We start from the raw sequence: 20,643 nt of genomic DNA on the forward strand, positions 1-20,643 counted from the left end.
ATCTCTAGATTTCTCATCAATTTCCTTTTATGTTGTTTTGTAGCCTTATGGGCCTTTATTATAGTGCAAAAACTCACAAGGAAACAGAAATAAATACATACATAAAAACGATAGTAAAGTCAGATTAGATCTCTGACGGACAGACAATCAGACAATCAGACAGACGGACGGACAGACAGACAGACAGACAGACAGACAGACAGACAGACAGACAGACAGACAGATAGACAGACAGACAGACAGACAGATAGATAGAATTTTTTCAAATTGTTATTAGGCAGCGTACCACATATAGGAAAACAACAGTATAATAATAATAATAATAATAATAATAATAATAATAATAATAATAATAATAAAAGAAAGAATGATGATGTTGATCATCATCACTGCACCCCGCAACATTGTATACCCGCCACAAATGGACATTCGGTGTAACCCAGATGAGGATGGGTTCCCTCTTGAGTCTGGTTCCTCTCAAGGTTTCTTCCTTATGCCATCTCGGGGAGTTTTTCCTTGCCACAGTCGCCACCGGCTCGATCATCAGGGACAAACTTACTCATAAAGAACATATTCATTTTTAATCACAGCATTATCTGTGTAAAGCTGCTTTGAGACAATGTTCATTGTTAAAAGCGCTATACAAATAAAAATGAATTGAATTGAATTGAAATGATGATGATGATGATGATGATGATGATGATATTATTATTATTATTAGGCAGCATACTACACATAGGAAAAAATAGCTGATTATTATTACATTTTGGGACATTAAGGATTAATGATGGATTAATGAATATACTGTCTTTTTAATGTACCTTTTTATATACTTTTTGTTTACTTTGGCCTGATAATGTTATAACTGAGTACAAAATTACAGGCTTTGCATAATTACTAAAGCTTCATTATAAAAAATAAATAAAGAAGAAGAAGAAGAAGAAGGAAAAAGAACAAGAGTACATGAATGAAACCCTGAGTGCATAAAAGTGTTCATCTTCATGTGCGCGACATCCTGTATAAGCATGAATAATGTTTAATAACGAAGACTGAACCTTATATTTACTCGGGATCATTCATGTGTCATTATGAAGAAGGGATTAGTTTATCAGTGTGTTTACGGACACTCAGTAGTTAGAACTGAGTGTGAGGCTCAGTTCAGTACGTCACAGCTTTGCTCCTGGTTCTCCCAGAGGAACACACTTGAGAGTGGAACACAAGCTCGGCACTACATTCTGGGATGCGTATCGTGTAACATAATCATGGCTCCGACAATCGCAACATGAGATTCTTGCCATTTTGCCCGACGCTTTACATTTTCGCTCAGGGGTGATTTGTTATCCTCGTGGCTGCGTCTCATCAGAGAGATTAGTGTCCTCCAGCCGAGCCCCATTCCAGCGGCCCACTTCCTAAAAGAGTGCAAGTGATGAAAAGAGAGTAAAAGAGAGAGAGAAAGCGAGGGAGGAAAATAAAAGGGGAAGTGACAGAAAGGGAAGGGAGAGAGAGAGGGAGAGAGGGAGAGAGAGAGAGAGAGAGAGAGAGAGAGAGAGAGAGAGAGAGAGAGAGAGAGAGAGAGAGAGAAAAGGAGGGAGAAGGAGGGCCAAGTCCCAAATGTTCCATCTTATCTGATGAGGCATCCACTTCAATTTGCAATTTTAATGAAAATCAGACACCTGCACTCTGTCTATGTGTGTATGGATTCGTGTGTGAATTTGTGTGTGTGTGTGTGTGTGTGTGTGTGTGTGTGTGTGTGTGTGTGTGTGTGTGTGTGTGGGTAGATGTGACACAGAGAGAGAGAGAGAAAGAGAGAGAGAGAGAGAGAGAGAGAGAGAGAGAGAGAGAGAGAGAGAGAGAGAGAGAGAGAGAGAGAGAGAGATGAAAAGAGATGGAAAGAGATGGAAAAAGTAATTAAGAATAAAGGTAGTCTCTGAAGCAGATAAAGAGGCAGAAAGAAAAAAGAAGAAAAGTGTGATTAACAGTTTTATTTAGAACAAAAGCAAAAAGAAAATGAGAGAGAGAGAGAGAGAGAGAGAGAGAGAGAGAGAGAGAGAGAGAGAGAGAGAGAGAGCGGGAGATAAAATGTGGGCTCTAAGGTATATAAATATGGGCAGAAAAAGAAGTATAGAGAGCGAGAGAGAGAGAGAGAGAGAGAGAGAGAGAGAGAGAGAGAGAGAGAGAGAGAGAGAGGAGTGAAAAGACGAGTGCTGGGTGTGTAGTAGACATGCCGTGGCCGTGGATCTGATTACCTGCGCTGGGTTTTGAGATGGTGAAGAAAGAGAGTCTTTCATAAGATGCGAAGAGAAACAGTTCTTCTCACATGCTGAAAGAACGAGACACTGATGTCTGCAGTCTGCTGCCGGGCTGGACAGGAGAGCCGATTACTCCCAGGGGAAAAGAGCCACACCACCCTGATCCTACACCAACGTCCACCTACACGTCCACCTACACGTCCACACACACACACACACACACACACACACACACACACACACACACACACACACACCAACAGATCATACTGGGACACGCCACACACAATGCGGAGTGAAAGAGGTAATTTGAGTGGGAACAAAATCAGAGCAGCATGAATGCAAATGAGGAAAGACAGAAATAAAGGAAAGAGTGAAGCAGACTGCACAGTGTGAGAAAAAGAACAGAGACATGAAAAGCGACAGAAAGACAGGTGGGAAGGTGAGACAGGAAAACGAAGCAGACAAGTTATAAAGTCTTAAATTGTATCTTATTTAATATGAATAGAGAGGGGGGAGTGGAAGAGCAATGGGTAAATGATTAAAAGCTAAAAAAAAAAAAAAAAAAGGCAATGGGGAGATGGAAAGAGAGGGACTGTAGAGGTATAGAGAAAAACTGAGTGACCAGTGGAGAAAAATGGTAGCAGATGAATGTAAATAGAGACAGAAATAGAGATGGGAAACGTGTGAGACTTGAACAAGGAAGGGACAATAGGAACGGTATTGGGAATGAGAGAAAGAAGAGAATGTGAAAGAAATAATGTGTGTGAATAAAAGAGAGATAGTGAGAGAGATAGTGAGAGAAAGAGATGGAAAAGCTGAAGGGTGGAGGGAAAGAGTTAAAAAACGGAGGAAGAGAACACTTCAGACCAGGTGTGTGTCTGGTCTGGGAGTAATATGTGTGCAACCTGAGAGAGAGAGAGAGAGAGAGAGAGAGAGAGAGAAAGAGAGAGAGAGAGAGAGAGAGAGAGAGAGAGAGAGAGAGAGAGAGAGAGAGAGGTGAAATGGTGAGAGAAAAGATGAAAATATTTGTCCAGTGTGAAAGAGAAAAAAAGACAAATAGACAAACTACCACTAAATAGACAGAAAGATAGAAAGTGAGGGATAGAAAGAGAGAAGAGGGAAAGGAGGACAGAGAGATGAGGAGAGTAAGAGAGAGAGAAACAGAGTTTCAGAGAAAGAAAGAAAGAAAGAAAGAAAGAAAGAAAGAAAGAAAGAAAGAAAGAAAGAAAGAAAGAAAGAAAGAAAGAAAGAAAGAAAGTGACAAAGATAGAAATATAATAAGCACTAAAGCAGAGTGATAGAGGTTCAGAGAGAGGGGGAGAAGGTACACAGAGAAAAAAGAGAGACAAAGAGAAAAGAGAGAGAGAGAGAGAGAGAGAGAGAGAGAGAGAGAGAGAGAGAGAGAGAGAGAGAGAGCGAGAGCGAGAGGGAGCGAGAGGGGTCATGGAGATATTATCAGTCCATTACCAGCTCACCTATTCAGACACACAAAGCCAGTTCCCTTCCTGCACAGTGGCCTTAATGTAGGGCCGAGCACACACGGCGAGCCTGGGACAAAAGCGCACCAGTGCAGGTGTTGGAAGATGCCACAGCCGAGTGAAAGATCTCTCAGTGTCCTTCTGTGTCCTCACGCTGGCACCAACGAGGGACAGCAGATCCAGCTCAACCTCTCCACCCCACTCGCATTTTTCACCGGTCAGTCGCTGCAGGAGCGATCTTTATCTCAGGTTCTCACCCTCCACTGTGACCCACACTGCACTTCCAGACAGACCTGAATGGACACATGGCTGAGTGCTCTTTACAAGGACTCTGTGTGTGTGTGTGTGTGTGTGTGTGTGTGTGTGTGTGTGTGTGTGTGTGTTCCACCATCTTTCCTTACCAAAGTGTCATTCCATAGATCACGACACTCCGTTCTGCTGAGTTCTGCGGTACTTAATATGACAGCAAATCTGTTTTGTTTTGAGAAGTTATAAACAGATATGGCAGGTTCTTACAAACACACATTTTTATCAAAAATATTCAAATGTTTTAAAACCAGGACAATGAAAAACGTCAAACATCGTGCATTGTGCACCAGTAAATCCTGAAACTCAAAGAATGCTTGATTCCATTGCTGCAGACTGAAAAGGATCGTCCTAAAACTTACGATCTTGCGCCACATGAGGCAGGACAAAACACGTCTGCTTTACGGAGCTCTATTAAAAACACACACCTGTTGCTTCTTTTCCTTGCCCTCTCTGTGGCCATGGCTGAAGGGGGGAGTATGAGGGGTTAAGGAAGGCGGGTGGGTTGGAGTGAGGGTAGTGAGGAGGCGGTAATGGGGGTGAGGACAGAGCCATTGTCACCCCTTTAGGGTGCGGCTGGTGGCACGTGGGCCTACGCCGGCGCGCCTGGCCTTCACACACGCCTCGGTGGCAGGTGCTCTGATGGATGTTCTCGCAACTGCCAAAGCAAACAAAGCACACACATAAAAGCAGACATACACATAGCTGGACCACTTGCTGACCAAAGGGCAAGCAAACAGGCCTCGGACCTCACCCTGGACAACACCTCATCTTTCCTGGGGCAACTTTTGTAGGCCGAGGGTTTGCATGAACGCCTCATTAAACTAATTCACATTGGACCTGTATGGGTGACGCTGTACCACAAGGATTTCTACAACAAGGTAGTTTTCTGGAAAACAATCCCACAGACGGGATAGCGCCAAGCTCTCGGCCAATCAGATCGCCGCATAGAGCGAAGTGAGAATACCCAAGAACAAAAATTCATTGGAGATTTCTAAGGAAGCTAATACAGTGCACAGGTTTACAGCATCTAAAACATTTCAGTACCGACATTCTAACCTTGCATTATAACTAAAAATAACACTGCATCTATTTCTTTGTCCAATTCGTCATGTCTCTCGAGCAGATCGCATTCTACTGAATTTTCAATCCGCCTCTTTGACACTAGAGTAAATCCATCGACTTTACTGATAATAATACATTTATTTCTAGAGAAAACCACTCTAGTTAGCTATCTGGGGGGTGTTAAGAGTGTTTGTGTGTTACAGTGTTCACACAGTGGAAATGAACACAAAAGGAATGCCATCTCGCTTTGCTTTTTTTTTTTTTTTTACTTTCTTTATTTTTTGTTTTATTATTCAGATATGCCTCGAGGGACACTTTAAATTATTTATTACCTACAGTGAAAATTATAAGGACGTGTTGAATTATTATCAGCAAACAACAGAAAAAAGCCTGGGTGAAGTTCAATCCGTGAAAAGAAAAAGATGTATTTAATAATGTGAATTTTTCATTTCATTTAAATTTGGCCGAAGCTGTATATATATGTCTGTCAGAGCTCTGTAAATTGTAACTCATGACTGTAGAGGTCATATGAAAGACATGATGAAACACATTTAACTCATAAATAAAAGAAAATTTCCAGATATAGAGCGTCATGTTTTAAAGCGTATGCCGCAAGTCTGAGCGTCTGGAATTGGATTTGAGTGTCTGACCCTCCAGGTCCTGATATAGTTCATGTTAGAAGCAGGTGGGGGTTTATTGGAGGCAGTGGGCATTAACTTAGAGTATTTTGTGATCCCATGCCAGGAGTCGGGTGGTTTGGGGTGTTTGGGATGGACTGCATAATTCCGAGACATCTGGAACAGCCCTTGGGGTTGCCATGACTACGGCACGCGGGGAGATGGACAGGTGTGTGTGTGTGTGTGTGTGTGTGTGTGTGTGTGTGTGTGTGTGTGTGTGTGTGTGTGTGTGTGTGTGTGTGTGTGTAAAACTATATCTTGGGTGGAGGCTCTTACTTTGGTCTGGTTTATGGGAAGCAACAGTGCACAGTATCAGATCTGCATACAAGCTAGTATCATTCCTCTTTTAATAGGGTGCCATTACTTTTGTACTATGCCAAGTCTGATTCGTTTAATGTGTGGATTTGCTCGTATTTAAGGTAATTATACAAAACTGCAGATAAATTGGTGTGTAAAAAAAGAAAAAAGAAAAAAATGAAGTAAATAAGTCAGAAATATCCGCTCAGAAAAATAACCCACAACCACAAGGTCCAGGCTGTGGAAGAGTCACAACAGGTCACAAGAACATTCTGGGGGAAATGTCACATCTATACACAATGTGTTTTTTATCGTCTATGCAAATTTAAATCTCAATGTCATCCATCCCTCCACATTTCCAAGTGTTTCAATGTGGATGAGAATTACATATTTTTTTGCTTGAAAGCGAGAAAAGCTTTTCAGATCTCTATCCGGATTAATGTGGACGTAGCTTGAGTGAGTGAAGAAAGCACGCTTAGTTAGTTAGGGGATTTAAACATCGGTAGAAAGCTGCTGGACAATGTGTGTCTTGATGATGAGGGCTGCAATGAGAATCACAGGTGCTTGTGCTGCTTCCTGCTCCCCCAGTTCTGGCCTCCTGCTCACTCGCACAATACTGAGAAACATCACCAGACCCTTCTCCAGCCAAAGTAATAAAGATACTCTCTCTCTCTCTCTCTCTCTCTCTCTCATTCTGTCAATTCATTTTACTCTCCCAGGAGATGTTTTTTCTTCAATTTTTTACCTCAGATCGATGCTCGCTTGTTGTCTGTGGGACGAGTAACAGCATTAACACCGGCTGGGTTTTGGCACATTGCAACATCCAGCTGCTTCATACAGAGGCTTGTTACTCGCTTTTATTATTGTCGAGTCCAAGACGAAGAAGACGAGCCTTTCGAGATGCTTCTGTCCAAAACTGTAATATTCCTAGCCAGGACATGGAGTTCCGGCCATCAGTCTATTACGGTATATCGGTTAGTGTTCACACAATCAGCTCCAAATCAATAAACGTATGAAACAAATATGACCGGGGGGGAAAACAGCACATGGTTATGAGAAAAGAAAGGGCATTAGGTTGTTATATTAAATTGATATCCGTAATGTCGTAAAATAGAGACAGGAATAAAATATTTAAAGTGCTCGAGGAGAAACTGTACAAAACACAGGACGAAAGAAAGAAAACCCAAAGTAGCGAGAAAACCATAACTTGTGCACGTGGATTACAATTAGCGAAAATCATGGAGGGAAAACTATGGGGTGCAGTGCGAGACTGAAATCCGTATGCTTAATGAACGTTGACAAGGAAGAGGTGTGAGTGATAGTCATGTGACATGCAGAGGCTGATAGATAATGTAGTTCATGGCCAAAATTCCGGTAACATCGGACATTGCTAAGACATTCAGCTAGCTATCTTACACATATACACACAGATCTGAACAATGTACCTCGAACATTGATTACTTTCCTATAAGATCACATGGTCGAGTGCTTTATTACATGATGATTACATGTAGATCATTTCAATACGGAAAAGTACAGAACACCGGCGTTAACGTCAGAAGCCAGATGATTGTTTCGCTATTTGAAAATGTCTTATGGAACATATTTCAATCCAGGATCTGTTTCCTCCATACGCGACACTGTACACGATCTCAGATGAACATGTGTTCTGGACTGTGTAGCGATGGATCCCAGGAGCTGCTGATGGCTGCAAGTCGGTCTGCTACAGCCAGGTGCATCTGGCCAAAAGTTCAGCGCTTGCACAGCTCAGCACACTTTCCTCCAGCGTTACTAACACGTGCTCGGGGAGAAACGCGGCACCTGGAATTCCGCGTTGTCCCTTTTTTTGTTTTGGCGGGAACGCGTAGTCGCTAAAGCGAGTTCGGGGTTCCGTGTATGGCGTTACGTTCGAAGACGACCTAAACGTATGGAAAGGATATGTTTCTTTTAGCAAACGTGGACGGATAAACAACCTCGTCGGGGATTCAAAGCAAATCCCCAGTTGTTCCACTTCACACGAGCAATTTGTCGGCACCTAACGACGAGCGTTCCCCCCGGACGCTCCGAGCCATCAGGACCGGGTCAGTTTAATCAAACAAGCACTTCTCTTTCAGCTCACAGGAATTTGAAACCCCTAAGGTTAGGCAGGCCTGCCAGGTGGATCTTGGCAACGGGTGAACTTCAGAATCCGTTCAGTTATTTATTTATTTATTTTTTTCTGGGGGAGGTGAGCGAGCCCTCCTGAGCAGGCGGGTTCGTACAGGCAAGTGAGAGAGGTAAGAAATCAGACACTAGGTGTTAAAACAAGCGACTCAGAAAGCATGTCAGGACCGTATCTGTGCAATGACAAGGAAGTAAAGGAGAGTAACAGACAAGCAGAACTTTTTATCTGTTAACACCACCTGAGAGAGAGAGAGAGAGAGAGAGAGAGAGAGAGAGAGAGTGTGTGTGTTAGCAAATCATGACACATTTTGCACTAATTCAAACAAGGAAAGGCAGATGTCTGGATTTCTCTTTAATTTCATACTAATAAAGTCACAAGGAAAAAAGACATTAAACCTGCCCCCCTCCATTAACAGTTTAACTATGTAACTATATTAGCATTGTTAGAAATTTGTAGGCTAATATGATTGAAAGAAAGAAAGAAAGAAAGAAAGAAAGAAAGAAAGAAAGAAAGAAAGAAAGAAAGAAAGAAAGAAAGAAAGAAACTGCATAATATCACACAAATCCTGTTTTGAGTCAAAACAACGAACATGGCCATCTCCAACTCCAAGTAAAGACCGTGCTCCCTTCTTCCCAATCACCAGACTTTTAATGCCAATTCCTCTTTGTTTCCATTTGGTGTGTTTTTTTTTGTTGTTTCCCCCCTTTATAAGGGTCCACTTCACAAATTATACACTCAGTTCCCTAGGATTTTTAGCTCTCTGTTTCCTGTTCTTTTGACTGTTTTCTCAGTTTTTTTCCTGTTTGCTTCAAATTGCTCCCGAATGAACTTCGCCTTTTTTAAGTCAAGTTTTACATGCCGTTTTTTGGATTATCCGGCGAGGCAGTTTGTACGTCCCATTACTTTGATTTGTTCCTATAATTTAGATTATTACTAATATTTTGACTGTCCTTGTTCTTTTCTTTTCCTATTCTAATTCGAAAGAAAGAAAGAAAGAAAGAAAGAAAGAAAGAAAGAAAGAAAGAAAGAAAGAAAGAAAGAAAGAAAGAAAGAATAATGCAAAAATGAGGATGATTTTCACGAAAATAAAAAAAAACTATTATAAAATTCACTTTGACCCGATCAGCTCAAAGAGCACTATGGACTTCATAATCTCATATCCACATGGTCAGAGTTAAATCTTGAATCGACTCCATGCTGTTTTTCAAGTGTGGCCCAATTTGCACATTTGGCGAGCTAATCCGCCTTTCTATACAAGCCGTCCGTTCTGATTTACCGTACAGCTTGCAGAGATGCTATGCCATGTCCTGTTCTGCAGCTATAAACAGCTAAGGGATGGAGATGTGTAGGAGGCAAAGTGCTGCCAAAATAAAGCGACGCTGCAGCACGATTAATTCCGGCCCGATTGGATAAAAGTCCTCCATCGATGACACAGAGTGGAACGGTGCATTCTGGGAGAAGGGGCTGTAGCGTTAAAAATCCGTCCTTTTTTTTTCTGCTAAAGCTTTTCGCCATGGTTAAAAAAACAGAAACAAAATACTTAACGATTGGGAAATCCCTGTGTTTGTACTTAGGAAAGATCCAAAGTCAGAACGATTCCCTTGACGCTAATAGCAGAGATAGCAGAGCGCTTAGCGAAGGATCTGAGGCAAAACGCTGAGTAGGCTCAACACAGACATCCAGGAGGAACTTGTGAACAGTATCACTGGCGTTAACCTGAAATATATTTTAGTTTTATAAAAGGCAAAGATATGGGGCTATGTGTAAAATTAAATGGTTTGCTGATAAAGAATACAACCACATGTTAATAGAGTTCAATGAATGACATAAATTTGATAATTTGACAGATATTACCTTATTTAATTGCAATATATCAATATTCAGCCCATTGCTTTGAAAGCCCTACATTTTGGTCTTTTATCAGTTCAATGTGGTCAACTTGAGTTTATTAAAATTGTAAACATTCCCAATTAATTAATTAATCATCATAAAGACCAAGAATCTATATAAAAAAAAAGGTTAAAAACAAAGTCTTCAAAAGTTTCGAGCAGCATTTGGCAAACCAAGTCTCCAAAGTAACTAAGACAAAGCTGGAGAAGGTGGTTTAATGTCAAGGATACAAGTAAATATAATGTCAATGTGAATATACAGAACATAGAAACTTTAAGAGAAAACATCAAATAATCTGACACATACACAACAATTTTAACAGGAGTCAACAACCATGAAACGTGAGACAAGCTGGGAAGTGCAAGGTGGGACATGAGAAACATACATGCTAAGGGTAATAAGGAACAGGTGTGAGCGATCAGTGACATGTAACTAGGTCATGTGACATGCAAGGGCTGATGAAAGATGTGGTCCGGTGGCTCTTATCAGGTATATTCCTGATAGAGAGATCTAATGGTGAAACGGGAGAGCCTGGGAGAATTTGTTCCAAGGACAAACTGTTGGCAAGGTGGCAAGAAACAGAAAAAAACAAAAACAAAGTTTGCCTTAAAGACGCGTTGGTGAATCGGCGAGCATGTACGGTAAAAATGTTCAGATATGACGAGAGCTATTGAGCCCCTGTGTGAAGCATGGTGGTGGAGGCATCATAATAAAGAGATGCTTTTGATCACCTGGGACAGCTGAGGGTGATGGGTGGAGTCCAAAAGAGGACAACCTTTGAAGAAAGAACTGAGGGTTCACCTTCCAACCGGATATACAACAAACAAAACCATCAAAGTTACACTGGAGTGGGTAAAAACCAGGAAACTGAATGATTAGACAAAGCACAGACTTCAACCTGTGGCAAAATTTGTTACAAAAATCCAGACAATCTGACAGCAACTTAGCTGGAGAGCGGGTAGAAACATCTGGATACACATGTGCCGACCTGATCGAGGCATTTCCCGAAGCAGCTTGCAGCTACAATTACAGCCAAAAGTACTTTGACCATGTACTGACCCAACTTTAGGTCGTCACAAAAGTTCAAGTGTGGGGAGAAATACCGTAAATATACACACGTATATATCGCAGGGGTTCGTTGTGATACGTTTGGTCCGATCATCTTACCAAGACCTTTTTTAGGAACCTCCTGAACGCTGGAACACTGATTAAAGATTAAAGCTCTGCGGAGTATACCACATATACGGCACACTCGGTCCTCCTCGTCTCTATTAAAGAGCGCCGTGTGATGTTGGAAAGGTTAAAGGTGTAGTTTCTAAACGCTGAGTGTCGCCGGGCAAAGCCGTGTATTTTAAGAAGGCGCTCGAACACAAATCGGCCGTGATGCGTGTTCTTGTAATCGAACACTTCTACTGGGTTAATAGGGGAAAAAGTGCCGATCAGCTGGAAGATGAGAGGGAGAGGTGGGAGAGAGGAGAGAAGGGATCCTGCCATCTACCAAAAAGAGTGAGAGAGCGAGAGAAAGAGAGAGGAAGGGAGAGAGAGAGAGATCAGATAATATTTGGCTTTGGGCTTTAGGAAGTATCATATGTGACACTTCTGTGAGAGAAGGTTATACTCCCGGTCTGCTTCCATTGCTCACATGGGAAGACTGGTCCACACTCACACTCACACACACACACACACACACACACACACACACACACACACACACACACACACATTGATTAATCCATTAGAGTCTATTCAGACAGCAGCTGTTAAAAGCTCGATTCAAAGGGCCACCCAAACAAAACGATTCGAATAAAGAGTTCGGCGGTTTAAATGTGATGCTTTACACAACGTAAGCAGTTTGTCTGCTGTCCGAAAGCATTTTCTTTGGAAGACATTTGGTTATTAGGACAGGAAAAAAAGCATCTGCTGTTACTGTCATGATCAGGAGGGAATAAACAAACTGTACATAATACCTTGAAATACAATAATAATAATTCTGTGATAAATACACATCGTTTACCTTAACTGTTAAATTCTGTAAAGCTGCTTTGAGACAATGTCTGTTGTGAGAAGCGCTATAGAAATAAACTTGACTTGATTATGAGATGTATATCCATATACCCATATGCAAGATTTTCATCATATAAAAGCTCAAACATGTGTTTTCTGTTTTGGCACTCACCAAACTAGATTTGTACAATAAATTAAATACATCTAGTACATTAAAGAGAACCAAATAGACTTCAGTCATGGTAGTTGAAGCTCAGAAAGCTCATAGTCATCCAATGTCCAATGTAGCATCAGATGCCTGTTCGTGGTTGACAGGAAATAAAGTAGCCTACTGCTGTGTCCAACAGGTCCTGTGTTCTCAGATGCTTTTCTGCTCATTACGGTTGTAAAGAGTGGTTGTTTGTTTAGCAGCCATAGCCGTCCCAAGAGCTCGAACAGATCAGATTTTCCTCTGAATTCTTCTTTCGTCATTATTTTATCAGTATTTAATTCAAACCTGTTGTGTATGAAAATCCCTGGTTAGGGGGTAACAGTTTACAAAGTACTCAATCCGTCCTAGAGAGTAGAGATGGACCTAAAGGAACACACTTAATCTGTAAAGACGCACTAGGAACAATTTCAGGGACCAACTCAGGAACCCCCTCAGAGCAGGTGGGTCAGTTTGGTACCCTTAAAGAGCATATGGAAAAACTCACAGTCTTCTTGTAAATCGCACATGGACGTCTAATAAATGAATGAACTGTTGTTTAAATCCAAAATGTGTAAATGTAAAACTAAAGGGATAAAAAGACACATGCTAAGCTTTCGGAAAGCCTCCACGCCTGAAGCAAAACATGTTTTACATAAAGGTGTCTGTTTTCAGTAAAAGTAACTCCGCCCCATAACCCTAACATTAACTCTTTATGCAAATGAGTTATGCAAAGAGATCGACATTTGCATGTGGGAGAGAGCGTTTTGAATTCTGAACTGCACAAAAGTTGTTATAATGAGACTCAACTTAAATAAGTTCGGTCCATCTTTATCATAGGCCACTCAGTTCATAATCTACATAAAGATCCACACACACACACACGCGATTCTCTCCTGGGCGGCACACGATGATCGACAGTTTGACTCTAAATTATTAACCGGGTCCTCAGCCGTGTTGAAGGGCAGACGCTGATCTCTCGCTGCTGCCCATAGCAGAGGTGACACCATCATGAAAAATTAATTGAATTCACCGCCCCTCTACGATGTGCTCCCCATACACTCTCAAAATACACCCTCACACATCCACACAGTGCGACAATGTGCGACACTTCTCCCTGTGCTGTCTAATTGACCTCTCAAACCTAACAACTCGGCGTATTGCACTTAAACGGATTGATTACACACTGCTCTGCTTCATCCTGTACACAAGCACAGCAATAAAAGAATGAAAGCTTGGATTCAGGGCCAAGTTCGATATCGAGCGGAATCTCCACCAGGCTCGGAATTGGACCCTTCAAATATCGCACGCGTGTTACGTTATGTTTTCTAAATCAGCAAAGACTTGTAAAAAAAAGCTTTAAAATTCAAATGATAACAGGATTAAACTTAATTATTTTATGGATGTTTTACAACATTAAATGTAACAGTCCATCCATCCATCCATCTTCTCCCGCTTATCCGATGCCGGGTCGCGGGGGCAGCAGTCTAAGCAAAGATGCCCAGACTTCCCTCTCCCTAGACACTTCTTCCAGCTCTTCCGGGGGGACACCAAGGCGTTCCCAGGCCAGCCGGGAGACATAGTCTCTCCAGCGTGTCCTAGGTCTTCCCCGGGGTCTCCTCCCAGTGGGACGCGCCCGGAACACCTTCCCAGGAAGGCGTCCAGGAGGCATCCGGAACAGATGCCCGAGCCACCTCAGCTGACCCCTCTCGATGTGGAGGAGCAGCGTATCTACTCTGAGCTCCTCCCGAGTGACTGAGCTTCTCACCCTATCTCTAAGGGATCGCCCAGCCACCCTGCGGAGAAAGCACATTTCGGCCGCCTGTATCCGGGATCTTGTCCTTTCGGTCATGACCCAGAGCTCATGACCATAGGTGAGAGTAGGAACGTAGATTGACCGGTAAATCGAGAGTTTCGCCTTGCGGCTCAGCTCCTTCTTCACCACGACAGACCGGTACATCGACCGCATTACTGCAGAAGCTGCACCGATCCGTCTGTCAATCTCCCGTTCCACCCTTCCCTCACTCGTGAACAAAACCACAAGATACTTAAACTCCTCCACTTGCGGCAGGAACTCCCCACCAACCTGAAGTGGGCAAGCCACCCTTTTCCGACTGAGGACCATGGCCTCGGATTTGGAGGTGCTGATTCTCATCCCAGCCGCTTCACACTCCGCTGCAAACCGTCCCAGTGCATGCTGAAGGCCCTGGTCTGATGAAGCCAACACGACAACATCATCTGCAAAGAGCAAAGACGAAATCGTGTCGTCACCAAACCGGACACCCTCCGACCCCTGGCTGCGCCTAGAAATTCTGTCCATAAAAATTATGAACAGAACCGGTGACAAAGGGCAGCCCTGCCGGAGTCCAACATGCACCGGGAACAAGTCTAAATTACTGCCGGCAATGCGAACCAAGCTCCTGCATCGGTCATACAGGGACCGGACAGCCCTTAGTAAAGGGCCCCCGATCCCATACTCCCGGAGCACCCTCCACAGGCCGCCGCGAGGGACACAGTCGAATGCCTTTTCCAAATCCACAAAGCACATGTGGACTGGTTGGGCAAACTCCCATGAACCCTCCAGCACCCTGTAGAGGGTATAGAGCTGGTCCAGTGTTCCACGGCCTGGACGAAAACCACATTGTTTCTCCTGAATCCGAGGTTCTACTATCGGCCGTATTCTCCTCTCCAGTACCCTGGCATAGACTTTCCCAGGTAGGCTGAGAAGTGTGATCCCCCTATAGTTGGAACACACCCTCCGGTCCCCCTTCTTAAAAAGAGGGACCACCACCCCGGTCTGCCATTCCAGAGGCACTGTCCCCGACCGCCACGCGATGCTGCAGAGGCGTGTCAGCCAAGACAGCCCCACAACATCCAGAGACTTGAGGTACTCAGGGCGGATCTCATCCACCCCCGGTGCCTTGCCACCGAGGAGTTTCTTTACTACCTCGGTGACTTCAGCTTGGGTGATGGACGAGTCCGCCTCTGAGCCCTCAGCCTCTGCTTCCTCAATGGAAGACGTGACGGCGGGATTGAGGAGATCCTCGAAGTATTCCTTCCACCGTCCAACGACATCCCCAGTTGAGGTCAACAGCTCCCCACCTCTACTGTAAACAGCATTGGTGGGGCACCGCTTTCCCCTCCTGAGGCACCGGACGGTTTGCCAGAATCTCTTCGAGGCCAGCCGATAGTCCTTCTCCATGGCCTCACCGAACTCCTCCCAGGCCCGAGTTTTTGCCTCGATAACCACCCGGGCTGCAGTTCGCTTGGCCTGCCGGTACCCGTCAGCTGCCTCAGGAGTCCCACAAGCCAACCAGGCCCGGTAGGACTCCTTCTTCAGCTTGACGGCATCCCTTACTTCCGGTTTCCACCACTGGGTTCGGGGATTGCCGCCTCGACAGGCACCGGAGACCTTACTGCCACAGCTCCGAGCGGCCGCTTCGACAATGGAGGTGGAGAACATGGTCCACTCGGACTCAATATCTCCGGCCTCCCTCGGGATCTGGTCAAAGCTCCGCCGGAGGTGGGAGTTGAAGATCTCTCTGACAGGAGGCTCGGCCAAACGTTCCCAGCAGACCCTCACAGTACGCTTGGGTCTGCCGAGTCTGTCCAGCTTCCTCCCCCGCCATCGGATCCAACTCACCACCAGGTGGTGATCAGTTGACAGCTCCGCCCCTCTCTTTACCCGAGTGTCCAAGACATACGGCCGCAGGTCAGATGAAACGACCACAAAGTCGATCATCGACCTACGGCCTAGGGTGTCCTGGTGCCACGTGTACTGATGGACACCCTTATGCTTGAACATGGTGTTCGTTATGGACAAACTGTAACTAGCACAGAAGTCCAATAACTGAACACCGCTCGGGTTCAGATCAGGCACACACGACAGTGAGAGACCTATCCCCGACCCGTAGTCGCAGGGAAACGACCCTCTCGTTCACCGGGGTAAACTCCAACACATGGCGGCTGAGCTGGGGGGCTATAAGCAAACCCACACCAGCCCGACGCCTTTCACCATGTGCAGCTCCAGAGTTGTAAAGAGTCCATCCTCTCTCGAGGAGTGTGGTTCCAGAGCCCAGGCCGTGCGTAGAGGTGATCCCGACTATCTCTAGTCGGAACCTCTCAACCTCACGCACAATCTCAGGTTCCTTCCCCGCCAGCGAGGTGACATTCCACATCCCTAGAGCTAGCTTCCGTGTCCAGGGATCGGGTTGTCGAGGCCTCCGCCTTCGACTGCTGCCCGATCCTCTTAGCACCGGCCCCTTACGGTCCCTCCTGCAGGTGGTGAGCCCACTGGAAGGCGGCCCCACGTCGCTCCTTCGGGCTGAGCCCGGCCGGACCCTGTGGGGGAAGGCCCGGCCACCAGGCGCTCGCATACGAGCCCCAACCCCGGGCCTGGCTCCAGGGTGGGGCCCCGGCTGCGCCATACCAGGCGACGTCACGGTCCCTGATGTAGTATCTCTCATAAGGGGTTTTGAACCGCTCTTAGTCTGACCCGTCGCCCAGGACCTGTTTGCCTTGGGAGACCCTACCAGGGTCATATAGCCCCGGACAACATAGCTCCTAGGGTCATTCGGGTACTCAAACCCCTCCACCACGTTAAGGTGGCAGTTCAAGGAGAGGTAACAACAGTCTAAATGGAAAAAAGTCATTCTTTAAATACAAAAAAGAAACTGTAATTGTTAGCAGATTGCTGTAAAGTGGAGGTCTCTAAACACTGGGTCATGAACCAGGACCAGGCCTTTCAAGAGCTGCTCCCGGGTCACAAGAACGTTCTGAGGGAAAATGTTTATAGATATGACGCGGTGTTATTAAATGGGTGCTTTGCCCTTTCAAAGCCACTATCCAAAATTACATATATAAACCCTAAACACACACACACTCACACGCACAGCTGGGCCACGAGAAGTCAGAGTAGTAATAATACGCTGTATGTGAATGTGAATATTGGCTCCTGAAGGGTAAAATGCACAATAAATATTCCAGCTTCATATCTATAGACATTTTCCCCAGAACAATCTTGTGACCCGAGAGCAACTTTTCCACGGCCCTGTGGTTGGGGACCTCAGCTTTAAAAGCACAGTTACCTTTTATGGATTTATTCATTCATGAAGCTGAATCAAGGAAAAAATGTGTGTTCGTTCTTGCGATACAGAAGGAAAAAGGCTCAAAACATTTGTGTGTGTGTTTGTGTGTGTGTTCACCATGCATGCTCATTTCCTTCACAATAATAAATCAGCATGTTTAGCTGTAAACAGCCACTTTGCAACTATGGACTCATTTATCCACATACCATAAAGCCTTAAGCATGTGTTCTGTATGGTGTGTGTGTGTGTGTGTGTGTTGGTGTATTTACTTGGGGATTTATATTAGATTTAGGGTGTATGAGTGTTTACACATGTCTGTGTAGTGAGTGTGTGTGTGTGTGTGTGTGTGTGTGTGTGTGTGTGTGTGTGTGTGTGTGTGTGTGTGTGTGTGTATGCATGTGCATGTACACGGGTGCACAGTGAAGCACTTGATGTGCAGCACATGTTGGATTGCACCATGCACCTCCAGGTCAGACATGTTTAAAATATTACACAGTTCATTTAGAAACAGGGGAGGAAGTGAGCCCCAGGGGTGTGTACACACACATACACACAACACACACACACACACACACACACACACACACACACACACACACACACACACACACATGTTTTCAAAGCTGATCTCTATCAGGCCCTGATCAATTTAGATACATTTAATGTTCAGGACCCCAAAGGTACTTTTTCCCTTTGATTTGATCTCCAGCTACAGAGATAAAGCCTTTACAGTTCATTTTTGCATAAAGTTCTGACCGTAGGCATGCAGTTATGATATTATATTTCATTTTTCTTTCACAGATGAAAACCATTAGGACCGTGAAGCATGATTTTGATTACATTTTACTGTTGTTTGTACCATAACGCATGAAAATCGTTCTAATTTCACGGCGAGAACCCTTATTAACGGAGCAGCACTACTTCAAGAGCCTTTAGAAAATCCCTCTGTACTCTATAAACCTGTGTCGGTGAAAACACAAACTGCAGCTTATCTATTTCAAGGCTGTAGGTATGTTTAAAAAAATAATAATAAGAGTCTTTAATTATGAATTAGCATAAATTGTTAAAGGCTCCCGCTAACAAACTAGAAAGTACTGCTAACTAAATAGCTGCAAGCATGCTAGCTTTTCTCTTTGCTGATTCAGTCAGTCAGACTTTACAAAAAACAAATATTTAACTTTTTTATTATTAAGTCATTCACCAAGAAGGATGTTATCTAAATGTTCCTGCATACAATTGAGCAAGAAGGGCCTTTTTCCCATGTAAACAAGTTAATGCTAACTGATTAACTGACTAACTTATTAGCCATAGATAATTAGTTTGTTAGCATGCTTTTTTTCCTCTATTTGGTTGTGCCAGTTTTCACCATAATGGATATTGTACTTTTAGAATTGCCAAATTTCCATGATTGACATGATCTAAGTGTCAGTCATGAAACAAGCTAAATGAATAATTAGCAATAAGTAAATAGCTGCCTAGCATGCTAGGTTTTGTTTTGTTTGCTCTTGTTGTTGTAGCTGTCAGTCATTTATGAAATTAAAAGTCGGCATTTTGAATTTCTTTTCAAATTGAAGAATTAGTCTTGATAGTTTCTCTGAGGTAGAATAGACTGTTTTATGCTGTCCTTGCTAGTTTACATGCTAGTTAAGCTATATACCTTCCATTCTTGTTTCAAAGTCTAAATCTGAGCTTCCGTTGTATCTAACCACCATTTTAGACCAGAGTAATTGTTTCAATTCTAGAAGTTGTGATAATCTGCAAAAAAACAAAGCAGTCTGAGGTAGTTCTGAAGTGGGTTGCAATGTCAAAAGGTTCTAAAATTCTCGAGTTTGAAGAAAACGTGTCACGGATTTGTCAGTGGCGACACCTTGGGTTTTGAAGGTGTTGAAAACCTTTCAAAATTACCTCAGAATTCGTTCGAAAATGTCAGTCATGAAGACAAAAACCCAATTCAGGCATTCCAGTCAAAGCCCTACCGCACAGGTGTGTGTTTCACCAAAACGGGACACCTGGAAGTCAGGGTCAAAGTTTAACCGCGAGCTCAATAGCGGCGATAAGTTCAGCTTGTCAAGAGCCGCAACGGACTAGGCAGGAAAGGAGTTGATGCTTCTCAAAATATGCCACGGAGAAAAGTGCAGGAGGGATTAGGCATCAGTGTACGTGTCACGGCCTTTCAGTAAGACAACACACTCACTCAGCACAGCACACACACACTCACTCAGCACACACACTCAGTTAGCACACACACCACGGCTTGATGGATCTTGTGCATCTGCTGGAAAGAAGACTCTGGCACAGCTGAAAAACTAGAAGGGAGAAAAGAAAGCGTTGCTTGTTTGTTTGTTTTAGAGTTGTGTAAGGTGTGAAGAAAGAGTGCACCTGGGCCGCTCTGTCGCTTTTTTCTATTTAGACGTGTGTGTCACGTGTTAGAAGTTCAAATACAGCCGAGGGGACGGCGGGGATGAATGCGCTTGCGGCGCTAAACCCATCCGACTATTAGGAAAAAAAAAAACACATTGGTATAACGTTTCATTTTTGGCAGCCGTATCGGATTATTCATCTTCAATTAAAGCCTTAGGGCGTTTTCACCCCTATTGAACTCGAATCAGTGTGAAACTGATGAACTTGGTTTGTTTTCTCTCGGCTTTCACTTCAATTCATTCGGTTCCTTTTAACACCACGTGAAACACACGCTGTGTTCGGTTCATTTCTGTGTTGAATCGCATTCTTGGTACAATCAAATCCAGCTTCAGTGTGACGTTAATCGGGATCTGGATCACGTTGCTCACCCTAGGGGTGGAACCAGGCACTACTGCACTTTTACGATTTAAGAAAGCAATACTGGGGCTGGTTTAAGCCCAGACTGTAGATATCAAAGTTCAGGTGATTCCACAGAATGGCACGGCTTCTAGATCATCTACATTTGCGCTGATTTTGTTCAGACACTTAATCAGCAGCAGTGACTGCAGAAGCCACATGTAAAAAATGGCTTTAAAATGCCCATAACTAATTTTCAAGTGTTTGGCAGATGCCCTATGGGGATTTAAGGGCCTTGCTCGGGGGCCCAGGAGTGGAACATTGGTGGGGCTGGGGTTTGAATTCGCAATTTTTGAATCCAAAGTCCAATGCCTTAGCATAGTCTTAGAGGTTGGGTGGGGTTTTTGTCGTTGGAGTTTTTCTGTTCTGTTTGGTGTTTGGAAGGAATGTGGCATGAATCCAACGGTGGAATTTTCTGC

At 44.0% G+C, this 20,643-nt stretch overlaps 1 long non-coding RNA gene across 2 annotated transcripts in view; it reads right to left on the reverse strand.

Moving 5' to 3' along the window:
• Positions 1 to 956: 956 nt before the first annotated feature.
• LOC310721640 overlaps positions 957 to 20,643 on the reverse strand; it is a 34,048-nt gene continuing 14,361 nt past the window's right edge. Inside the window, exons 1-5 of one of the 2 annotated variants that reach the window (XR_014532154.1) lie at positions 4,465 to 5,575; positions 4,132 to 4,201; positions 3,728 to 4,023; positions 2,247 to 2,430; positions 959 to 1,409 (exon numbers count right to left, since the gene is read on the reverse strand). This is a non-coding gene — a long non-coding RNA (uncharacterized lncRNA). Of the gene's footprint in view, positions 1,410 to 2,246; positions 2,431 to 3,727; positions 4,024 to 4,131; positions 4,202 to 4,464; positions 5,576 to 20,643 lie in introns of those variants that run through there. The other variant, XR_014532153.1, reaches the window with a different exon arrangement.

The sequence above is a fragment of the Silurus aristotelis genome (genome assembly GCF_946808225.1).
Source record: "Silurus aristotelis genome assembly, chromosome: 28".
NCBI classification, from domain to species: Eukaryota; Metazoa; Chordata; class Actinopteri; order Siluriformes; family Siluridae; genus Silurus; species Silurus aristotelis.